Source organism: Scylla paramamosain, chromosome 28 (genome assembly GCF_035594125.1).
Source record: "Scylla paramamosain isolate STU-SP2022 chromosome 28, ASM3559412v1, whole genome shotgun sequence".
Lineage (NCBI taxonomy): Eukaryota > Metazoa > Arthropoda > Malacostraca > Decapoda > Portunidae > Scylla > Scylla paramamosain.
This window is the reverse complement of record NC_087178.1, coordinates 15017306-15029981: the sequence shown is the minus strand read 5'-3', so window position 1 is coordinate 15029981 and position 12676 is coordinate 15017306. Positions and strand designations below refer to the sequence as shown.

Below are 12676 nucleotides of genomic sequence, written 5' to 3'. Positions count from 1 at the left end.
ACAAAGATAGGTCCATCCTTACATGTTTCCGCGTCTTTTCTTGACATTCGAGTGTTTTCACGAACGCAGTGAGGCTTCATAAGGATTCTGTATTGTCAATGAGGAAAAATACCTACGAGAACCTGACCTTTGAAATTAGTCATAAGAATAATAAAAAGAGGAAAAAAAAAAAAAAAAAAAACAAGAAGCTGCAAGAAGCCATCAGACCTACACTTAGCAATCCCTCTATAAAACGTACCTAACCATGAACTGTATTCTGAAACGCTTTGCTCTCTCACCACGTCCATTCTTAAAAGCCACAGAGATGATTAGCCGTGTTCTCAACAGTGTTTCTCCTCTTAATAATGTGGAAATCTTGTGAATATGTAACTAGGACTACAAAAATACGATAAAAAAAACGTGTGTAAATTCAACTAGAGCCTTTTTCAATGTAGAGGAAGTGCGGTCCAGAAGTGCATCAGAATATGGTCCTACATCATCCCAATCCATAAATTTGTGTAGCCCTTAAGAATACGAGATAGTGAAGGAGAGAATGAAACCTACAGGCAGGCAGTGGAGACCAGCATCGAGGCCACCCCAGCACGGAGGCTCACACTGAAAGGTTTGCCATGGTAAGTGTGAGGCTCTCTCTAGAAAGCAACACAATTCTTATGTTAAGTTAAATGTGTGTGTGTGTGTGTGTGTGTGTGTGTGTGTGTGTGTGTGTGTGTGTGTGTGTGTGTGTAATAATAATAATAATAATAATAATAATAATAATAATAATAATAATAATAATAATAATAATAATAAACGGTTTATTATTTAGGCAGTTAACAAACTGAAAATGTACATAGGGGGTGGGGAAATACTTAACATTAATCCTAAAGGTAAGTCTAATCTAGAAGGGTGTGTGTGTGTGTGTGTGTGTGTGTGTGTGTGTGTGTGTGTTTATAGAGATTAATTAGTTGGTGTTTTTATTGATAATTTAAATGTGAGTTCTTTTAGGATTTATTGGGTTGACTGTTTAATTTTTAAATATGTTACTGATAATACTTTAATGAAGGCTAAATATTGACAGATGAAGGATGTGTGAAATATATAAAACTGGAGAATCGTTGTTAATATGCTACAAGCATTTAGTATTGTTTTGATATTTTTTGGGAGTCAATAAACTAACTAAATTTGTGTGTGTGTGTGTGTGTGTGTGTGTGTGTGTGTGTGTGTGTGTGTGTGTGTGTGTGTCTGTTTTTGTGTGTGTGTGTGTGTGTGTGTACGAGAAGTTTGTAATTCACTATGCATAGTAGGTTTCGCGCCTCGAGTTCTGTGATGGACTTTGACTTCGAGAAAATCAACACAAAGTAAATTCCCGAGAACGAAGAGGAGATGGAGCGAGGGAAAAATATTAATAATAACACCTTGCCTTCCTGGCACGCGTCCCAGGCAGAGACAAGACAGGTTAATATTCTCACCCACTATACCGTGACCTCATTCCTGTCTTCCCACGCCAGCTTGAGCCACACCACGCCTCAACAACTCTCATATTTCCAGTCCTAGGAGCGAAAGAAAAGGACACATCAACCCCTCTCCTTCTCTTCGTCTTTCCCCTCCTCCTCCTTTTCCTTTCATTACTTCCGCGAAACTTGACTCCATTCACTTCACCAAAACCACCGTCTTTCCCTCGCTGCGACCCAAACTTACACATTATACCACTCTACACCACACTACGCCACACCACACCACACCACACCATACGACAAGCACCATGCCACACTACGCTACACCAAGCCATACCACAAAATACCACACCACACCACACCACACTGCACCATGCCCCATCACCACCAGGAAGCCTCGCAGCACGTGGCGGGACCAGTGACCGCAGGAGCACGCCTTCCTCCACCTCCGCTTTCCACTCGCCACGCCTCCTTGAGTTTCCCTGAAGCGTTCTCGTCTTTCTCCTCCTTCTCCTCCTCTTTCTCCTCCTCCTCCACTACACTCCTCTCATTTTTCCATCTGTTTCGCATTCTTTCATATTTGTGTTCTCTTATTCCTGCTTTCATTCTCATTGTAATTTCCATCCTCAAGTTTCTTCATACTCTTGTTGCCCTCGTTCACTCTCTCTTTTAACATAATACTCATTTACGTGTTTATTTTCCTTCATTCTTCCATTCACCTTCAGTTTTTTTACACTCTTACTTCTTTTCTTACTCTTCCTTCCATTCTCACACTCCTCTTCCTCTGCACACTCCTCCACACCCTCATTCCCTTCTTCACCATCCCCCTACCTTTCTATACTCGTTTCCTTATTCTTTCACCACTCTCCCTATCACCCCCTAACTCTCTCCTCCACACCCTCATTGTCACGCCCCCAAAAGACTTCCTCCTCAGCCTCTCCTTCACTCCACTGCAGCCTCACACCAACGCTCCCCACACGCCGTCCCGGATGCTTATGTAATGTTCCGACTGTTTTTCTTACCATCCTCTTGTCAGCGAGATGCAAAACACGAAACTTTTTTTTTCTTTTTTCTTTTTTTTTGCCGAGGCGAACACATTCTCTCTCTCTCTCTCTCTCTCTCTCTCTCTCTCTCTCTCTCTCTCTCTCTCTCTCTCTCTCTCTCTCTCTCTCATGTTTTCTTTTTCTTTCTTCTGTTGCTTAATTATTTTCCTTTCGTATTTATAACCTTTTTCTATTTTTCATCCATGTTTTTTTTCTTTCCCTCTATTTTTCCCTTCAATAACTTCTTTTTATTACATACCTCCTCCATTATTCTCTCTCTCTCTCTCTCTCTCTCTCTCTCTCTCTCTCTCTCTCTCTCTCTCTCTCTCTCTCTCTCTCTCTCTGTCCTTTATCCCAAGTAGGTCAGGGTTTCCAGGGTCAGGGTGCTTTCCATGCTCATGCCGCGCCTCCAGGGTTGCTTGGGAGCCCACACTCACTTCAAGCCTGCCTGCGTCATCTCGCCTCCACATCAATGGAAGACGAGTAAACACAAATAATTGGAGGTAATAAGTTTACCACTGTACATTTTTTTCTTTCTTCTTCTTCCTCCTCCTCTTTTATTTTTCTTCTCTTATTTTGACCTTGTTCCCCTGATTCTTTTTTTCTTTGACTCCTCCATTCCCTCCTCTTTTTTTTTCTTTTTTTTTCTTTACCTTCTCTCTCTCTCTCTCTCTCTCTCTCTCTCTCTCTCAGGGACGACAGACAAAACAAATTAGGCGACACACAAGCCAAGAAGACAAATGACGTTCACCGTGCGCAAAGTCCTTCAGGAAAACAAGAGAACAAGAAGCATCGCAAACACACACACACACACACACACACACACACACACACACACACACACACACACACACACACGCACACACACACACAAAGCAGTCCAAACAAAACAAAAATGCAGCAAAACAAACCAGACGGAACATAAAGTCGTCGCGAAACTCTGACGAAAAAAGGAAGTTTCGACTGAGTGAGTGAGTGAGGAGGAGGAGGAGGAGGAGGAGGAGGAGGAGGAGGAGGAGGAGGAGGAGGAGGAGGAGGAGGAGAAGGAAGGGGAAGAATATAGAGATAAGCTTTAATGGTACAAATGGCAAGATTAGATAAGGGGATTTTGTGTTTTCGTTCTGTGTCCTCTTCTACTCCATCTCGTATCAGTCTCCCATTAATCTTTTATCTTGATGCCTCGTTTTCTTGTATCTTCACCTTGATCTCCATACTCGCATCTGTGTGGCTGTTTCTCCGTGTCTGCCTCTTTTCTTCCTAATTTTCTGCTGGCGAGGAAGAAAAATGTTTCGTTATCCTGTTTCTTTATCTTTATCATTCTTTTCTTTCCTCCTCGTCCTGCGTGTGGTGCTGAGCTTCTTATCTTCCTTTATCTTCGCTTGTATTTATTCCCACTGTTTGCATTTCTCCTTCTCTCCTGGGGGGGAAAGTGATGGACGAGTCTTATCTTTCTTTTCCTTTCCTTTTCCAGTTTTCGTTTTCTTTCCTTGTCTCGAGGGAGGAAGGGGAGGAGGGTGGACCAGACCTACATGCCAACACACACCTGAGGTAATGGAGGACGGGTGTGTGTGTGTTCAGGTGTGTGGTTGGTAACAATGAAGTTTGTTTTCTATGTAATTTAGGAATATTGTGATGAAGTATTAATCTGAATTCAGTATCATCTCATTACTGTGTTCTGTGGTGAATGAAATATCTAACTATCTATCTATCTATTTAACTATCTATTCATCTGTTTATATTCCTATCTATCTGTCTATCTATCTATCTAGCTATATATGTATATCTATCTATCTATCTATCTATCTATCTATTTATCTATCTATCTACCTACCTATCTATCTACCTATTTATTCTATCTATCTATCTATCTTTCTATCTACCCACTGCTACTCGCCTTACCTCCTTTGCTCTACCTGCACAGCCTTAATTAAACCTGTGTGTAAAGGTTAAAAGAAGAAAAAGCCTTGTTGTTCCTCTTTCACTGGCGGAGGAGTTGACGGCGTAATCACAGCCACAGGGAGGGAGGGAAGGTGGTGGTGCAGGTGGTGATGGTGGTGGTGGTGTTGCAGACCAGACCCATAAGCAGGAGAAAGAGACGGAGGTAATTAGCGTAACCAAAGACCTGAAATAAACAAGCTATTATTCAAAACAATCTGTAAGGCATAATACAGCCAGCCTCTCCTTCCCCTTCTTCCCCGCCCTTCGTGAGCCCCACGATCGCTTTCTTGTTTATGTTGATGGTGTTTCGCCAGGACAAGGGTGTTTATCCTGTGTGAGGGAGTGGAAGACACTTTGAACATCCCCAGGTGTGGATAATCACGCATCATTTTCAGGTTATTACTTCCTTCGACGAACATCTGCTGATCTTTATACTGTAGCTTGAATTTTCTTCCTTGTATGTGTGTGTGTGTCTGCGTCCTTCAGAAGTGACAGTAGGGAGTTGAGTGCAGCTTCCAGTCCTTGCTCAGCCCCCAAGTGAGTCGAGGCAGGACATGAGTGGTCGTGGTACCAGCAGCAGCCAGCCCCACCACCACCACAGTCTGGGTCGCGACGAGCAGGCCGCGTCACGTTGACTGATCACAGACTGTTTGTGCCGCAGATGTATCGCGTGCCGTACGAGGTGCTGTGGTGCCAGTGCCAGGGCAACGCCAGCGCCATCCCCCACCAGCAACTCATGCACGAGCAAGTGTCGCGGATGCACGAGGTGGCGCAGCAGCACGCCGTGTGGTACGTGGGCGTGGTGCTCGCTCTCTACTTCATCGGCCTGGTGCTCATCATCACCAAGTCCGGCAGGTCAGAGAGACACACCGCCATGTCCGCCCTGTCCTTCTGCTGCTCTCAGGCGGTGTCCTCCATAGCACGCCGTAGGGCACGCACGTGAAGCTGCCGGGAGGGCCAGGTGAGCAGGTGGCAGCCATTATATGTACACTGGAGATGATGATATTGATGACATGGTGATGATAATGATGATGATGATGGGATATGTGCAGTGGTGATGTAGTTATTTTGGTGTTGGATCTTGCAGGCTTGCTCCCCTGTGGTCCTGCGACACTGTTGGGCGGCGATGGGCAGGAGGGACGCTGGTGGTCTGTTTTCAGCCTGTTTGGCGCGTGAAGCCACACCACTCTGGCTTCACTCCTTCCTCTGTGCCTCGCTGGCGAAAGTGACAAACAACTTTTTATTCTCTTCTACTCAGTAACTTTTCCCGGTGAAGGTGTTCACGTTTTACGCATCGTTTCCCTCTCAGCTTTCTTTTGACTTTGCATTTCCATCGAGTCTGTATCACTATTACCTTATAGGCAACTTTTTATATTTCTATGAAAACCCAAACTTTTTTTCCTTCTGTCCCAGTGATGACGTCAATCAATAGTCAATCCATTCCACTTCCTTTCTCTTCACTTTATTTTCAGTTTTCTCTTTCGGGGTCCTCACCTCACTCATCATCCCAGCTCTGTCCTGGCGTGCCCCGAGGGAGGCGCCCCCACAATTCCTGGCGCGCGCACACGCACACACACACACACACACACACACACACACACACACACAGGCGCGCGTCGCAGTGTCCTGATGGCGTGATTCACACACTCCACGTCCCGCGGGCTGCACTGACGCCCGTCTTTGCCCAGAGGAAGTCTTTGTATTTTTAAGGAATCAGATTGTATATTGTGCGACTTTCTTATTGTTGTGAATTCCTCGGTAGCGACAAGGACTCGCATACCGACATATGTGTCTATATATATTTTTCTGCCGTGACAACTGGAGGATATAAAGCTTTCATATTTCGCTTCGGGCTTTTCTTAAAACCTGCCGGCGACGAGGTGAGGATTATATAAAAGTTACGAAAGTCAGGTCCTAAGTCATTCTTGTATTGAAAACGACGTGTGTTGATCTCAGGTAAAGACTCACAGCATTGCCACACAAAGGCACTGGCAGACAGTCCTCAGACCCCTTCCATTCTGCTGGGGAATTCGTGAAGCAGACAGCAAGGAAAGAAAATGGTAAGTAAGAAGACATTAGGAACAAGGATAAGCTTAACACGGTGAGGAGGTCCAGAGACAAGCCTCCGCGAGTACACTGCTACAGGGCGCCCGATAACAGAGACCGAGCGGGCGAAGAATTCAGGCACAGTTCAAGGAAGAGACCCCTGCCTGCCACTCCAAAGGTCATCGCTGGTGAAGGTGTACCGATGGGGCGATCAACACAGGTAAGGCTCCACCGCACACCCTCTTCTGTGACTTCTGCAGGAGTTATGGTGCTGTAACTGCTTCCCTTACATTCTTGCTGAAGATCTTCCTTGTCACGTCTGTTTTTCTTGTATACCTGTTTACATAAATGAAGGGCGAGTCAAGTGTTAGGGGAACAAGTATTAAAATATTGTTCTTCAGTGCTGCTCGTAAAGGGGAAAATTTGCTGAAGTGCATTAGGAGTAAGCCGCCTTAGTTACGTTGTTAAAACGAAGCCATAATCCTCCCTTGCAACTGCCCGGGAAGGAGAAGCGGGAAGACAAAGGCAACCACTGCACTTCACAGTTTAGGAGGAAAGGATCGAAGCGAGGAGAACATTAGCAGACTGGCATTACTAAGGTGGAGCGAGTAAGCGTGATTAATACGATTTCCACGTTGCTCCACACGCAATACTGCCTCCCTCGGGTGAGTGTGTCGGGGCGTGAAGGCTGAAGAGGCCAGTGGGAGAAGGGGCCGGTGGAGGGGGCGGCAGTTCCCCTAACCTGGGCATGAAAACACGACGCGAGAGCCGCAAGGAACGTGCTTGGAGTTCCTTACTTTAAAATTCACGAGACAATTTTCAAGAGCGGAAATAAAATGGCGAACGTTTAACAAAACTGTGAAATATTTGCACGGCAAGAAATATCGACACAAGAAGCGACAGGTTAAGCCGCTAGGGACGTGAAAACGACAGGCGAGGGGTGGGAGCACCTGTGTGGTGGATTGTGGACTGCTGTGGATGAGCAATGATGGTGGAGAATTTCGACTGAGTCCTGTGATTATTTAGTGGTGTTCGAACCTGAATTGAAGCAGTGTTTCGTGATTCTGTTTGGAAACCTCATTCATCTTTTATTCTTCTTTCCTCCACCACACCCTCCTCCTCCTCCTCCTCATCATCATCATCATCATCATTATTATTGTCATTATCATCTACTAATCCAATAAAATACAAAGACGCCTCAATCTTGACTCATCTCCATCTCGCTCATCAAAACAACCCCAACAAGTCTTGTCATATATTATCATCCACTTCTGGTCGTAGAAAAGATGCGTGCAGGTGTGGCTCGGAGTGAAGTTCACGTGACCAACTGCACACTTGTCTGCTGCACGTGTGGAGTTGACGAAGCTATAAGTCGTGACACTGAGACCCTTCCACCTGCGTCCCCATCTTCAGGACTCACGGCCACGGGAGGGAAGGGCGGGAGAAAAGAAGTGAGAATACATTTTGCCCTTCAGCGTCACCTCGTACAGCGCTAATGATCTCCTTCCTCTCCTTCTTCTTCTTCTTCTTCTTCTTCTTCTTCTTCTTCTTCTTCTTCTTCTTTCTTTTCTTCGTTTTCTGCCTTTTCTCTCTTTCTTATCCTCCCACGTGCTGCTTTGCCTCCATTGTTTAAGGTTTTATTTTTCTCTTCCTCCTCCTCTTCCTCTTCCACCACTTTTCTTTTTATTTTATTTTCATCTTTTTTCCACCAGTTCTTTTTATCGTTATTTATATTCCAAAGTCACACATCTTTATTTTTCTTTTCTTCATCCTCTTTCTCCTAATCATCTACCTATATATCATCATCATCATCATCATCCTCACCATTACATTCATGATACTCTTCCATACTCTTCTCCACCACCTCTTTCCCCTTCCACCATAATCAAACCTGACAAACTTCCCCTCCTCCTCCTCCTCCTCTAATCCATAAGCTAATGAGGGACGAAAAGGGAAAGGCAACTCTTCCCTACAACCAGAGAGAGGCACAAGCTTAGATAGACTTTGATAGAGACTTCACATAATCGACGGGACGGACGGAAGCTCAGAGGGAAAGCGAGGTCCCTGTGTCGTCTTGAAAGGGAGAGATTGGTTAAAGAGGAAAGTGCTGTGCTGTGTTCCGGGTCTGCTATTAAAAGGGACTGTTGATTTCGCGAGACCAGTGGCTGATTGTGTTAAGAGGATGCGAGGCTTATTGGAGTGTCAGGTGTGGTGGTGGTGGTGGTGGTGGTGGTGGTGGTGGTGGTGATGGTGGTGGTGGTTTAAAAGCGGAGGAAAAGACCAAAGAGAATAAGCAACTGGGCGATGAGGGGGAAGAAAACAAAGGAAGATGATAATGATGATGATGACGAAAAACAAGAACAGGAACAAGAAAAATAAGATAAATGTACTAGAAACAAAGGTTAAGAATAGAATAAGGGAATTAAATTGAGGTGGAGGAGGAGGAGGAGGAGGAGGAGGAGGAGGAAAGTAAATAAGAGAAAGAGAAGTCTTGAAGAGGAAATAAAAAGGGAACACCATAAAGTAATAAAAAAAGAGGAAGAATAAGAAAAGAAAAACTGGAAAGAGGATATTTTCCAGAGAGAAGAATAGAAGGAAAAGAGGAAAAAAAAGGAAGAGGGAGTTCAAGAGGTAATAAGCTATTTGAGGAGGAGGAGGAGGAGGAGGAGGAGGAGGAGGAGGAGGTGGGTGTAAGTACATGAGTAAACACGCAATTTCGGGATAGTAGAGCAAGTGCAACAACACCTCATAGAAAACGGGAACAGAAGTACAGCGGCGGAAAATTACCAACAACACGAGTTTTTTTTTTTTTTTTTTCCCCTCCCCGCCGCGTTTTCATTCACGAAGCTCAAATTTTGCACGGGATTCAGTGTTGAGCTGAGTTGATGCTTCGCACTTAAAAATTCGGAATGGTTAGAGCACGTGTTTAAGAGTGCTGTCTATCGTACTCTGTGGCGAATATTAACTTATTTATATATTTATTGAAGGGGGAAGACATTTTTTTGAGTCAATACACAATATTCTTCAAGAGGGAATTCACTGGAAGTCAACCTTTCGCATAATCATCTACAACATTAAGGAACCTACTTTTTTTTTTTAACCAATCTCTAAAATGCTTACTTTTATAGATTGGCAAATATGAAATTCTTATTCACTATCCTTTCTTCCATCCAAACAATTCATTAGAGTCACTTCAATATTAAGAAAAGACAGTCGTAGCAGTGAAAGGGGTAAGTGTAAAGGTCTTTCGTGCTTAGGGAAGAATACTTACCTATTTATCGATCTGTTCATTAGAGGCGGGTGAGAGGCTGTGATTCAATACCCAATCTTCCTTACAAGGGAATTTGAAGTATGAAAAAAAAAAAAAAAAATATATATATATATATATATATATATATATATATATATATATATATATATATATATATATATATATATATATATATATATATATATATATATATATATATATATATATATATATATATATATATATATATATATATATATATATATATATATATATATATATATATATATATATATAAAACTATATGAGTTTAATGATATGTCCTGCAAGTTTTAAATATTTTTGATTGATTAACTGATTAAATTTATTACCAAAAAATAAAAGAATTCCCAAAGTACGGATAAAAGAAAAAACAGAATATTAAGTAAGATTCTCTCTCTCTCTCTCTCTCTCTCTCTCTCTCTCTCTCTCTCTCTCTCTCTCTCTCTCTCTCTCTCTCTCTCTCTCTCTCTCTCTCTCTCTCTCTCTCTCTCTCTCTCTCTCTCATCTGTTTCTTTTTCCATTTTTCGTTCCCAGATTATTTCCCTTTCATATCTATAACTTTTTACTGTTTTTTTTCACCCATTTGTTTGTTTCTAATTTCTTTCCCTCTAATATATTTTCCTTCATTCACTTTTTTTCTTTTTCCCATCTATTTTTATACCCTCTCTCTCTCTCTCTCTCTCTCTCTCTCTCTCTCTCTCTCTCTCTCTCTCTCTCTCTCTCTCTCTCTCTCTCTCTCTCTCTCTCTCTCTGCGTGTGTGTGTGTGTGTGTGTGTGTATGTGAACATAAGAACATAAGAAATAAGGGGAGCTGCAAGAAGCGACCAGGCTTACACGTGGCAGTCCCTGTAAGTGTGTGTGTGTGTGTGTGTGTGTGTGTGTGTGTGTGTGTGTACCTAACTACCCTCCAGGCCGGCGACACACACTGCGCCCCCAGACAGCCGATATCGAAGCAGCCTGGCCAGCGTCACGGCGGCCCGGCACTCCAATATCCAGCCCGTGACGCAACGACCCGCCGCCATCACGACTAACACGGCCACCACGACTATGGCACAAATACTCACGTTATTGCCCCTTAAAAATGCAATAACTTTCTCTCTCTCTCTCTCTCTCTCTCTCTCTCTCTCTCTCTCTCTCTCTCTCTCTCTCTCTCTCTCTCTCTCTCTCTCTCTTAGCAAACTATCTATCTATCTATCCATCTTTTATGAGAGAGAGAGAGAGAGAGAGAGAGAGAGAGAGAGAGAGAGAGAGAGAGAGAGAGAGAGAGAGAGAGAGAGAGAGAGAGATTATTCCAGCATCTGTCTTTTCTTTGTGCTGAAAAACAAGCCTTGTGAACGCAATGGACGGAATAAGTGAAGGTAACTAGAATGACTAATGAAACCTCATTATGTTCTTTTCCTCTTCCCCTCCTTGCTTAGAGAGTGAAAAGTCGTATTTCTTCCATTCTTTCTTACGAGGAATAAAAGGAAGCTTCAAAACAGATTCCGAATTTTGAGAAAAGGCGGCTCGTCTTTCTTTATGGGGCAAGGAAGCCAACTCGAAGGGAATGTGGAAGTAACAAGTATAATGGAATCTGAACGAGCCTTTCCCTTTATTTATTTATTCATCTTTTTTTTTTTTTGTGTGTGTGTGTGTGTGTTGCAAGGGCTGCCATCCGAGAGTCGTCATGTCTTTGTCCTCGTTCTGGTTCATTTTTTTTTCTGTTGTCTTTTTTAATGTTGTTGTTGTTGTTGTTGTTATTGTTGTTGTTGTTGTTGTTGTTGTTGGTTGTTGTTGTTGTTGTTGTTGTTGTTGTTGTTGTTGTTGTTGTTGTTGATGTTGGTTGTTGTTGTTGTTGTTGTTGTTGTTGTTGTTATTGTTGATGTTGGTTGTTGTTGTTATTGTTGTTGTTGTTGTTGTTGTTGTTGTTGTTGTTGTTGTTGTTGTTGTTGATATTGGTTGTTGTTGTTATTGTTGTTGTTGTTGTTGTTGTTGATATTGGTTGTTGTTGTTATTGTTGTTGTTGTTGTTGTTGTTGTTGTTGTTGTTGTTGTTGTTGTTGTTGTTATCCTGATATATTTTTTTATTTTCTCTTAGTTCATCTTTGTTGTGCCTAATAAGGATTTAAAGTGAAAAAACGAACAAAATCTAACACAAAAATAAATGAGTAATCATAAAATACAAAAGATAAGCATTAAAAAAAGATAAATAAATAGATGAAACCTGATAAATAATATCTAGAAAACGATAAAGGAATGATAAATTAAAATGAAGAGGCGATAAAAGAAATAGGTATGAAAATAAGAAGAAAAAAAAACATGAAACGCAATAGTCACGATTAAGTCAAATCAACGAAGTAAACAAAAACAGAGAGAAAAATAATGAAAAAAAATAAGTGTACCAGTTAAGTTAATTGGAGTTGATGAGGAAGAGACACCTGCGTTCCCGTGTTCAGGTGTCGTGCGTGGCTTGGAAGCGCGTGGCAGTTGCATAAGTGTGTTTTGAGAGCTAGGGAATGTGGCTGCATTGAGACATGTTGTGTCAAGTGCGTGTAGTCACTGCTGTGTTCATGGTTTGTGTAAGAAGAGTGATGGGTTGAGTTGGGTTGGGATGGGTTGAGTTGAGTTGAGTTTGGGTTGGGATGGGTTGTGTTGCATTAGCTTGGGTTGGGTTGAATTGGGTTGGGTTAAGTTGGGTTGGATTGGGCTGGGGTGAATTGAATTGGGTTGGGTTTTGATTGGTTGAGTTGAGTTAAGTTGAGTTGAGTTGAGTTGAGTGGGGTTGGGTTGGGTTGAGTTGGGTTTGGGTTGGGATGGGTTGGATTGGTTGCGCTGGCTTGGGCTGGGTTGAGTTGGCTTGGGTCCGATTATTCTCTCGTGGTTAGCTGAGTCGACGAAATTGAATTGACTTAATTGATATATTGTGATGTTTGGTGAGGAGCTGTG

The 12676-nt window shown here is 42.7% G+C and overlaps 1 long non-coding RNA gene across 1 annotated transcript in view; it reads left to right on the top strand.

The window, feature by feature from the left end:
* The window catches only part of LOC135114990 (uncharacterized), a 68408-nt gene extending 62148 nt beyond the window's left edge, over positions 1-6260 (top strand). The window contains exons 2-3 of the long non-coding RNA XR_010275748.1: positions 5076-5375; positions 5502-6260. This is a non-coding gene — a long non-coding RNA (uncharacterized LOC135114990). The remainder of the gene's footprint in view (positions 1-5075; positions 5376-5501) is intronic.
* The last annotated feature ends 6416 nt before the right edge of the window (positions 6261-12676 follow it).